This window comes from Doryrhamphus excisus, chromosome 4, assembly GCF_030265055.1.
Source record: "Doryrhamphus excisus isolate RoL2022-K1 chromosome 4, RoL_Dexc_1.0, whole genome shotgun sequence".
NCBI classification, from domain to species: Eukaryota; Metazoa; Chordata; class Actinopteri; order Syngnathiformes; family Syngnathidae; genus Doryrhamphus; species Doryrhamphus excisus.
This window is the reverse complement of record NC_080469.1, coordinates 27724491-27734300: the sequence shown is the minus strand read 5'-3', so window position 1 is coordinate 27734300 and position 9810 is coordinate 27724491. Positions and strand designations below refer to the sequence as shown.

Below are 9810 nucleotides of genomic sequence, written 5' to 3'. Positions count from 1 at the left end.
TTTTTCAGTTGAAATGCAAGGGAAACTGCCAATTCAGTCAGCAACCATGAAGATCCAGGCAATTTCACCTGGATCTCCATTGTCACAGACGTCCTGACACCACAAGTGCCCCCAAAACTGCACGTTGTCGGCAGAATTTGAACCGGTTAGTTTGAACCTGTGTTAGCTTTATTTAGGAAGACCCATTGTGGCCCTTCGGGCTCACAACTACTTAGTGGGATTTCGGATGATCCATCGTGGTCACAGGCGTCCTGACACCATGACTGCCCCGAAAGACCAGTGGTTAAATTGCAAGGACAACTGCTTGCCAATTTAGTGATATTCAGGATTACCCACTGTGGTCCTTCCAGCTCACGACTTAGTGGGATTTAGGATGGTCCATCGTGGTCCTTCTGGCTGACCTATTTGCTCAGGTGTCATGACACCACGAGTGCCCCCAAAACTGTGCGTTGTCGGCAGGATTTGATGTGCCGGGAAACCCCAAAGGATTTCTAATCCATCGCCTTAACCACTCGGCCACAACAAATTGTCACAAACGTAGAACCTCACAGATTATGCCGTTGTATATCAGTCGAAATGCAATGGAAAATGTTTGCCAAAAGCAACCATGAGACTTGTCAACTCGTGAGTGGTATTGCAGCTCACGGTTTTGGGGGATCTCACATGAATTCCCATGAATCCTCTGACACGATTTTGGTCTGATGACTTCCCATGGATCGCCACCATCAGTGATGTCTTGACACCAAGAGTGCCCCCAAAACTGTACGTTGTCGGCAAACCTCACAAGGTCACAGTTTTTTCCTGATCAGGGCACTGTTTTAGGTTGTGTGGATGATTGGTCTCAAGCGCCAGATTAAAACTCTTTTCTCTCAGAAGGCACTGCTTGAAATCCCACAGCTGGCATTTTCCTGGTCATGTCCATTATCCTCGACTGGAATGATGTGGCAGCAAAGGACTGTCAGATTGTACAACAACTCCACGTGCCTAGTCACACCATGTAACATGAGAGGCCAATATGTTTAACCCTGACACGTGTAGACATGCGAGGTCGTCATGAGTCAGTGGGTTGTCAGGTTCAAACTCCTGTGACACTTGTAAAAAAAAACACTTAAATGCAGAAATACAGAAGAGACAGACAAAAATATTCAAAGTTACTCGCAGCTAGGACAGTGAAACCACATACCCAGTGGCATGCCGCTCCACTGTGAATATGCAGTTCACGCCCCTCTCGTTTTATTCTCTTTCAGGGGTCCCCTACGGCATGGTCATGCAACACTGGGGGGAGGCAGTTGTACAAGCTGTGTTTGTTTGTCTATGTGTGTGTGTGTGTGTATGTGAGAGTAATTACTTTCATTGTTTTACGAGTTCTTTTCTTGACACATTCTTGCAGAATTAACGTGAACATCTGCAGGGTCGCTGTTGGCGCTTCCAGGCACCTCCAGGACCTGGGGCTCGCTGGGGGTCTCTGATCAGGGTCACGGGCACATTTCTTCTTCAGCACATTCAAACACTTTCTATTGTCTAAGCGAATGGATATAAGGGTGATAACTGACGCTATGTTTGTTCCGTCTACGTTTTATTCGAACATGCGTGCAACCGGTCCTTTAGCTTGTCATGCCGGAAGTGCCCTCCTCCCCTACGAGCGCCCATCGGCATCGCTTCTCGGCCTTTTGGCTAAGATCAAGTGTAGTATCTGTTCTTATCAGTTTAATATCTGATACGTCCCCCAACAGGGGACTAAATATTAAATTGCTTTTTGGAACAGGGAGCTGCGATTGGGGCTTGCGCCATCCGCTCCACGCATCGACCTGGTATTGCAGCGCTTCCAGGAACGGTGCACTTCTCCTTCTTGTATAAACAGCAACAGCAGACTCTGGCAGGGTGCATCTGGTGGATGATGCTGAAAGAAATGCACTGAACGTGCTCACGTTTGGTGCCCCCTGAGCAGTAATTCTGCAGAGGAAATGGCTCGTGGTAGCGGGGCACTGTGTCTGCGCACTCCGTGGACCCCGTTTCCCTCGCAGCAGCCGGTCTCCAGAGGGTGTCAGCCACTTTTTGTCAGCCTTGCCTCCTGCAGTCTCCCACCGGCTCCTGATGCTCAGGTTTCGTGCGCGCTTCCCGGGGCCCTGTGAGTGTCGCATTGATCAACTGCTGGATGGAATCTGACACGATGATCTTGTCTGGTGGAGGCCTTCCAAGTTTCCTCCACAAACCAGTGGCATAAGGGGCTTTTCCGTCTTCCGTTTGGCTTCTCAGGGTCGCGTTTGGTGGCCCTTTGTGTGTTGGCTATGACAAAAAAAGGAAAAAAAAAAAAAAAACACGTGGGATAGCCACAGGCGGTCAGAGCCTGTAAATTGTGCGTCTGCCACCCTCGGTGAGTGAGTGACCCGGTATTTTCTGCTCTCTTGTTTGCGCTTCTGGCAGCTTCTGGCTCGGGTTCCAGTGGGCGAAGGGACTCAAAGTGCAGGAGCTGGCCTGTGCGGGTAGGTTTACCATGAACCACAATGTTGTGGCTTCCATCTTGGGTGTCGCTGCTTGCCTTCCTTGGACATAAAGATCCGAAGCAGTTGCCTCTGCGGCTGGGAAGGCCGCTGAGAGCGACAACAGCAATTTGAGCCGCTTCCGCTTGAGTTGGACGGTTGTTTCTGACGGCCACCTGGTCCACTGTGGCCAGTGGTTCCGGTGTGCTGGTAAAGTGGAGGCGCTTGGCCGACGCCCCTTTCTCTGCCTGGTTGCCGTTTTTCATTGAGGTTTCCTGACTGAGAGCAGATCGGCCTCTCGGCTGGTTGGTTGGTTGTCTCCCGCGGACGGGCAGACCTTTCCAGCAAGCGTTGGCAGTGCTGGCCTGGTCGTTTCTTGCTCGAGTCCGGCTGCACTCGCAAGCCAAGGAGCTCGGCACGGCGCTGCACCTGCCTCTTGTTTTAAACACGGGATCAGGGGAGAGCGCGAACGCAGTCCCCCACTATCACAAATTATGCAGTCGAGATTCCCACATTTGGGGAATTCGCAGAGGTCAGCTCAGCCCATGTGCAATGGCTGAGCCTCGCCCTGGGTGAACCACCTTCTTGATCATGGTATCTCCCCTGCCAGGTAAGTATGAATTGGACCGGTCTCGCCCGGAGGAGTCTCTCGCACATGCCACATGCTAAGTGGTGGTCTCATCAGGTCGCCCGCAACAAGCCCAGCCACTGGACCTGTGTCCAAATTCAGAGAACGTACTCTGGTTGTCTCAAGGAGTCGGTCTGTGTGGCTCTCGTGTGACTTCATTCTGAGCAAAGGCAGCGGCAGCAAGTGGCTTAGTGCAGTTGCTGCAGACGTTCAATGGGGAGACTGGAGTACTGACTCCACGTCCCTAGTCACACCATGTAACATGAGAGGCCAATATGTTTAACCCTGACACGTGTAGACATGCGAGGTCGTCATGAGTCAGTGGGTTGTCAGGTTCAAACTCCTGTGACACTTGTAAAAAAAACACTCAAATGCAGGAATACAGAAGAGACAGAGAACAATATTCAAAGTTACTCGCAGCGAGGACAGTGAAACCACATACCCAGTGGCATGCCGCTCCACTGTGAATATGCAGTTCACGCCCCTCTCGTTTTATTCTCTTTCAGGGGTCCCCTACGGCATGGTCGTGCAACACTGGGGGGAGGCAGTTGTGCAAGCTGTGTCTGTTTGTCTATGTGTGTGTGTGTGTGTGTGTGTGTGTGTGTGAGAGATAGTAATTACTTTCATTGTTTTACGAGTTCTTTTCTTGACACATTCTTGCAGGATTAACGTGAACATCTGCAGGGTCGCTGTTGGCGCTTCCAGGCACCTCCAGGACCTGGGGCTCGCTGGGGGTCTCTGATCAGGGTCACGGGCACATTTCTTCTTCAGCACATTCAAACACTTTCTATTGTCTAAGCGAATGGATATAAGGGTGATAACTGACGCTATGTTTGTTCCGTCTACATTTTATTCGAACATGCGTGCAACCGGTCCTTTAGCTTGTCATGCCGGAAGTGCCCTCCTCCCCTACGAGCGCCCATCGGCATCGCTTCTCGGCCTTTTGGCTAAGACTGCGGTCACCTCCTTTGGGTGGAGAATTGTATGCTTCAGGTGCATAGAATTCTGCCAACATTCGGGAGGAAATTTCCTACGCTTTTCAGTGTGTTTTAACTTTTCTTATTCCCGCAGCAGTGCAAGGTAAGTTTTATGTTTTGTATTTATTGCTTTTTTAAGTATTTATTTGTTTTTAAAACTCTCATTGAGCAGGAAAATTTCAGTTGGTGGTGCCTCCACCATGTCGGCCGGTATGCGGAGGCACCACAGTGTGCGTTTCACATATAAGGAAATGGAGGGTGAGTCACTGGGACTGTCCAGATTGGATTTTTCCAGAAAAATCATCCAAAAAATCCTTCAATTTAAACCTGATGACCTCAACTGCATTTTGGCACTGCCTTACAACAAAGGCTATGACTTAAGTTTCCAGTCTGCTGCAACTTTGAGAGAATTTTGGACGCGTTATGAAGATGTGAAATCCCAGTTGCCTGTGTTCAACGTTGAAAAACTGACTGACAATGCGGCTAAAACCGTTATTGTTAGAATGTTTAATGAGACAGTGACCGCAGATGACATTTGCTTTTGGCTGGGAAGATATTGCACGGTTAAAGGCCAGGCTATGAAGGTGAGGGATGAAGACGGCATCTGGAACTGCGCCTGGAGGGTCCCCATCCAGCAATGGCAGGACCCTCAGGGCTTCCAGGGTCTGAAACATCTCCCATCAATGATAGTTCTGGGAGAAAACCGAGGCTACATACACTACCAGGGTCAGCCCAAGCTCTGCCGCAAGTGTGGAGAGCACGGGCACCTGGCAGAGGCATGTCAGCAGACTGTGTGTCGGAAATGTAGAGAAATTGGACATACTTTTGAACAATGTACCAATGGCAGAAAGTGCAACCTCTGTGGAGACTCAAACCATCTCTTCATTGACTGCCCGAAATCCTTTGCCAACAAGCTAAAGGCTGGAAAAGAAAAGAGAAATGGAGAGGAAAATGCTGGGGCCAATATGGCTGTTGAGACCCAAAATAATTCAAATCTCCCGCCAAAACCTGTGATTGGAGGAGAAACAGGTGAGGCGGGACAGAGGGAGGGGCTTACAGAGGCCCCAGAATCCATGACTCAGAGTGGTCTGCTGGCAAGCGAAGGGTGCACTCACCTGGAAGTCAGCCTATCATCACCTGAATCTGAAGAAGAACCCATCCCACCAAGCGGCCAACAAGCAAAAAGACTAGCTTCAGAGCTGTCGGATTCCTCCGTTTTATCAGAGAAGCGGGGAAGGCCTGAGGCTCTCTCTGACAGTTCTTCACTGGAGGAGCCTCGAGTCTTCCCCTCGGGCTCCCCGAATGAATTGTCCTTTTTAAATATTGTTTTGCAGTCAACCCCTCGTGAGAAGCGAACTTTTAATGGCAGACTCCAGGAACGACCAACACCCAGACGTCGGCCGGGAAGGGAGGCTCTTCCCCTCCAACACTCACCCACTGGAGTGAAGGAGGAGCCTCACTCACAAGAAATCTCATAGTCACAGTATAAATTTTAGAGCAATTATTTAACTTTTAGGCCCTTTTAAGTTTGTTTTTTAATTTTAAAATCATACTTATGACTCTCACCTTCTCTACCATCAATGTGAGAAGTGTGAAGTCGAAAGTTAGAGCTCAAAGTGTTTTATCCTTCCTTCAAACTTTTAAGTCAGATGTGTTTTTATTACAAGAATGTGGTTTGCCCTTTTTAACAAACTACAAGCAGTGGGAAGAAATGTGGCCACAAACATCCTTATGGAGTGGGTCAAATGAAAATAAAAATGATGGCGTGGCCATTTTAATAAAAAACCCACATGTCACGGTAAAGGGGAGCACTGTGGTGAGGGAAGGGCGAGCACTATTAACACATTTGACTTTTATGGGACAGGATTTTAACCTCTTAAATATTTATGGTTCTAACGACAAAAATGAAAGGTATGATTTTTTAGAAAACTTGCAGTCCCACATGCTAGGCCGGGTACCTTTTATAGTGGGTGGGGATTTTAATTGTATTTTAAGTAGGAAAGACAGAAAGGGGGTGGGGGAAGATTTTAAAGTAGATAAAACATCAGTTTTATTACAGGACATGAGTAGGGATTTTACTTACATGACTGTTATAAAGCCATGCATCCCAGAGAGGAGGGCTTCACCTGGTTCAGTGGTGACAGCACCAGAGCCTCTCGCATAGATTATATATTCACACGGGACTGGGCCCCTACTGATGCTAGATTGACCCCTGTTTTCTTCTCTGACCACCTGGTTCTCACCTGCACTCTTTCGCTCCCGTCTGGTGCAGCGGTGGGAAGAGGTCTGTGGAAACTGAACTGCTCCCTGCTGGAAGATCAAGATTTGGTCAACCAGTACAGGGAGCGGTTCAGGGACTGGCAGACCCTTCAAGACTTGCATGAGTCACGAGCACAGTGGTGGGAAATGGTGAAGGCAAGGACCCGGACCTTTTTTAAAAAAGCAGGGCGAAAAAAATGTAATAAAGAAAAGAGATGCATGCTGGGACTGCAAAAACGTTTACAACGTTATTTTTACTTAACACAAAAAGGGCTGAATTTGAATGAAGAAATCAAACAGGTAAAAAATGAAATGGCTGCCTTAGCGGAAATTAAAAGTAAAGGGGTGCTTCTAAGGAGTAAGGAAAAAGAAATTGAAGAAGGAGAAAAATGTACCCGGTACTTCTTTAAAAAGATTATGAGCAAAGCAGGAGGTATTTTTAAATTAAAAAACAAAGACGGGTACATGGTGGAGACAAAAAATGAGATAAATGAAACGGTAGAATTCTTCTACCAAGAACTATATGAAATCAAAAATACAAACCCAGAGGTCATCTCAAGAGCACTAGATTTTATGGAAAAAACAGTGGATGAAAACATAGTTTTAACACAGAATTTTAGTCACGAAGAGTTAAATAAATGTATCAGGGCTTTTAAGAAAGGGAAGTCCCCCGGGGAGGATGGTCTTCCCTTGGAATTTTATTTAACTTTTTGGGACATTTTAGCACCAGACTTACTCACTGTTTTTAATGAATTTGACCAAAGTAGCCGACTACCTGACAGTTTTAGAGTAGGGATAGTGACACTCCTTTACAAAACTAAAGACAAGACCGACTTGAAAAACTGGAGACCGATCACCCTTTTAAACTGTGACTGTAAACTTTTTAGCAAACTTTTAGCCACACGTATGACCATGGTTTTAGACGACTTGATCAACCCGGATCAAACCTGTGCCATCCCTGGGAGGAAGATCACAGACAGCCTCATGCTGATCCGTGACACCATCTGTCTTGCGAGAGACAGAAATATTCGGCTAGTAGTACTAAATTTAGACTTTGAGAAAGCCTTTGATCGGGTCTCGCACCAGTACCTTTTTAGGGTACTGCAAAAAGTGGGTTTTCCAAAAAGGTTCGTAGCGTGGGTGGGACTGCTGTACCAGGATATTACCAGCAAATTTGTGGTTAACGGGAATCTGACAAAAGCAGTTAAAATCAACTGTGGCGTCCGTCAGGGATGTCCGTTATCTGCCCTCCTGTATATTTTATGTATAGAACCCCTGGCACAGATTTTGAGAAGGGACAAATGGATCAACGGGGTGACTATTCCAGGGGGACTGACGACAAAATGCATTTTATACATGGACGATTTTAACATTTTATGCACAAATATTTCATCAGTTAACAGAACACTGGACCTGACTGACTGGTTTGGAGGGGCCTCTGGGTCCAAACTCAATAGGGATAAGACCCAAGCCCAATTTTACGGACCCTGGACGGCAACAGAGAAAATAGGACTTCCCCTGACTGTGACACAGACTGACCAAAAAATACTGGGAATTAAATTTGGCAAGGAAGGGGGAGGGGAAACCAACTGGGGAGACGTGGTAGGGAAAGTGAGACAAACTGGGCTTTTGGGGACTAAGACAACTGACTGTAGAGGGAAAGGTTTTAATCATAAAAGCTGTGATTTTACCTTTGCTTTTACTGATCAGCTCTGTTTTTATCCCCAAAAGACATGTGCTTTTAGAACTAGATCGAGCCATTTTTTATTTCCTTTGGGGCTCCAAGTGGGAGAGAGTGAGAAGAGATACTCTCAAAAAGGCAAAAGAAAAAGGTGGAAAAGCAATACCAGATCTGAAACTGTTTTTAGGCGCAAGATATATAGCATTGCACCTGGAAAATGCAGTGGGCTCATCCAGTACTCCCAAGACCAAAGCCTTGGTACGATACTGGATGGGCTCCTACTTAAGAAAACTAAAAATGATTCCAACAGATCTAACGATACCTGTGGCTTTTAACTTACCACCGGCATATATATTTATAAGGACTTTTTTAAAACATTTTAATTTAGAAAGACAAACATTAGACATTTTAAAAAATCATCGCTCTGTCATTTCTGTTGTGCAGGAGCGGGACCCAGTGAGCCCAGTGCGCGGGCTTGCTTTCGGCGAGCCCACATCGGTTTGGCGCAATGTGAACCATCCTGCTCTCCCAAACAGACTTCGGGACCTGTCATGGATGGTGGCCCACGAGATCCTCCCAGTCAGGTCTGTTATGCACTCCCGAGGAATGTCAGCGAACCCAACTTGCCCCCGACCGGGTTGTGGCGCACCAGAGTCGGTGAGGCACCTCCTCTGGGAGTGCAGTGCTGCCGTAGACCTGTGGGCGACAGCCGGCGACCTAAATTTCCCGGACTTGCCAGCAAGGGAGGTCCTAAATGAACAGCTTGTGCTGTACGGGGTGAGCCACCAGAAGTCAACCGACAAAGACTTCGGAAAGCAGTGGCTCGCCCTCGCCGCCATCAAAGACGCCATCTGGACCTCCCGCAACTTGCTGGTAAGGAGGCACAGACAGATCCCCCCCGTGGCTGTGATCCGAATGGCTGCAGCAACCCTCACAGCTGCAAGCGGCGGGCCAAGGACACAGCCACAAAGAAGAATCGTCTGTGCCCACCCGGAGGTGGCACCCGGAGCTTCACTGAAAAGGTCTCGGCAGCGGCAGCCTGACTCTCCGAGAGAAGAAGGAGGAGAAAGAGAAGAAGGATAAGGATCTGAGGGTACCCTGACAGTGTCCTGGAGATTAGCTGTCTGGGAGAGTGGGATGTAGAGACTATTGATAAGGACTCACTGCGCTCCTGTACAACAGAAGACATTGAAGCTTCTTTTTTATGATATTTTAAAATGTTTTGTACAAATTTTACACATTTTACTGCCCACAGCACTAGTTTTTAACAAAAACAAAAAGTTAATTGAACACTTTTATATTAAATGTGGTGTGTATTTTACCTTTTTTTTTTAAAGGGCAGTTTTCAAAAAATAATGAAATGTGGTGAAATTTTGTATTAGTGACAATAAACAGTTTCAAAAAAAAAAAAAAAAAAATCTGTTCTTATCAGTTTAATATCTGATACGTCCCCCAACAGGGGACTAAATATTAAATTGCTTTTTGGAACAGGGAGCTGCGATTGGGGCTTGCGCCATCCGCTCCACGCATCGACCTGGTATTGCAGCGCTTCCAGGAACGGTGCACTTCTCCTTCTTGTGTAAACAGCAACAGCAGACTCTGGCAGGGTGCATCTGGTGGATGATGCTGAAAGAAATGCACTGAACGTGCTCACGTTTGGTGCCCCCTGAGCAGTAATTCTGCAGAGGAAATGGCTCGTGGTAGCGGGGCACTGTGTCTGCGCACTCCGTGGACCCCGTTTCCCTCGCAGCAGCCGGTCTCCAGAGGGTGTCAGCCACTTTTTGT

The 9810-nt window shown here is 47.4% G+C and overlaps 3 non-coding genes across 3 annotated transcripts; 2 read left to right on the top strand and 1 right to left on the bottom strand.

Moving 5' to 3' along the window:
* Positions 1 to 1654: 1654 nt before the first annotated feature.
* LOC131128853 (U2 spliceosomal RNA) lies at positions 1655 to 1845 on the top strand. Its single transcript, XR_009129736.1, has one exon. It is a non-coding gene; the product is annotated as a U2 spliceosomal RNA (small nuclear RNA).
* A 1089-nt stretch (positions 1846 to 2934) lies between these two features.
* Positions 2935 to 3098, bottom strand: LOC131128840 (U1 spliceosomal RNA). Its single transcript, XR_009129724.1, has one exon. It is a non-coding gene; the product is annotated as a U1 spliceosomal RNA (small nuclear RNA).
* A 6316-nt stretch (positions 3099 to 9414) lies between these two features.
* LOC131128859 (U2 spliceosomal RNA) lies at positions 9415 to 9596 on the top strand. The gene has a single exon (XR_009129738.1). It is a non-coding gene; the product is annotated as a U2 spliceosomal RNA (small nuclear RNA).
* The last annotated feature ends 214 nt before the right edge of the window (positions 9597 to 9810 follow it).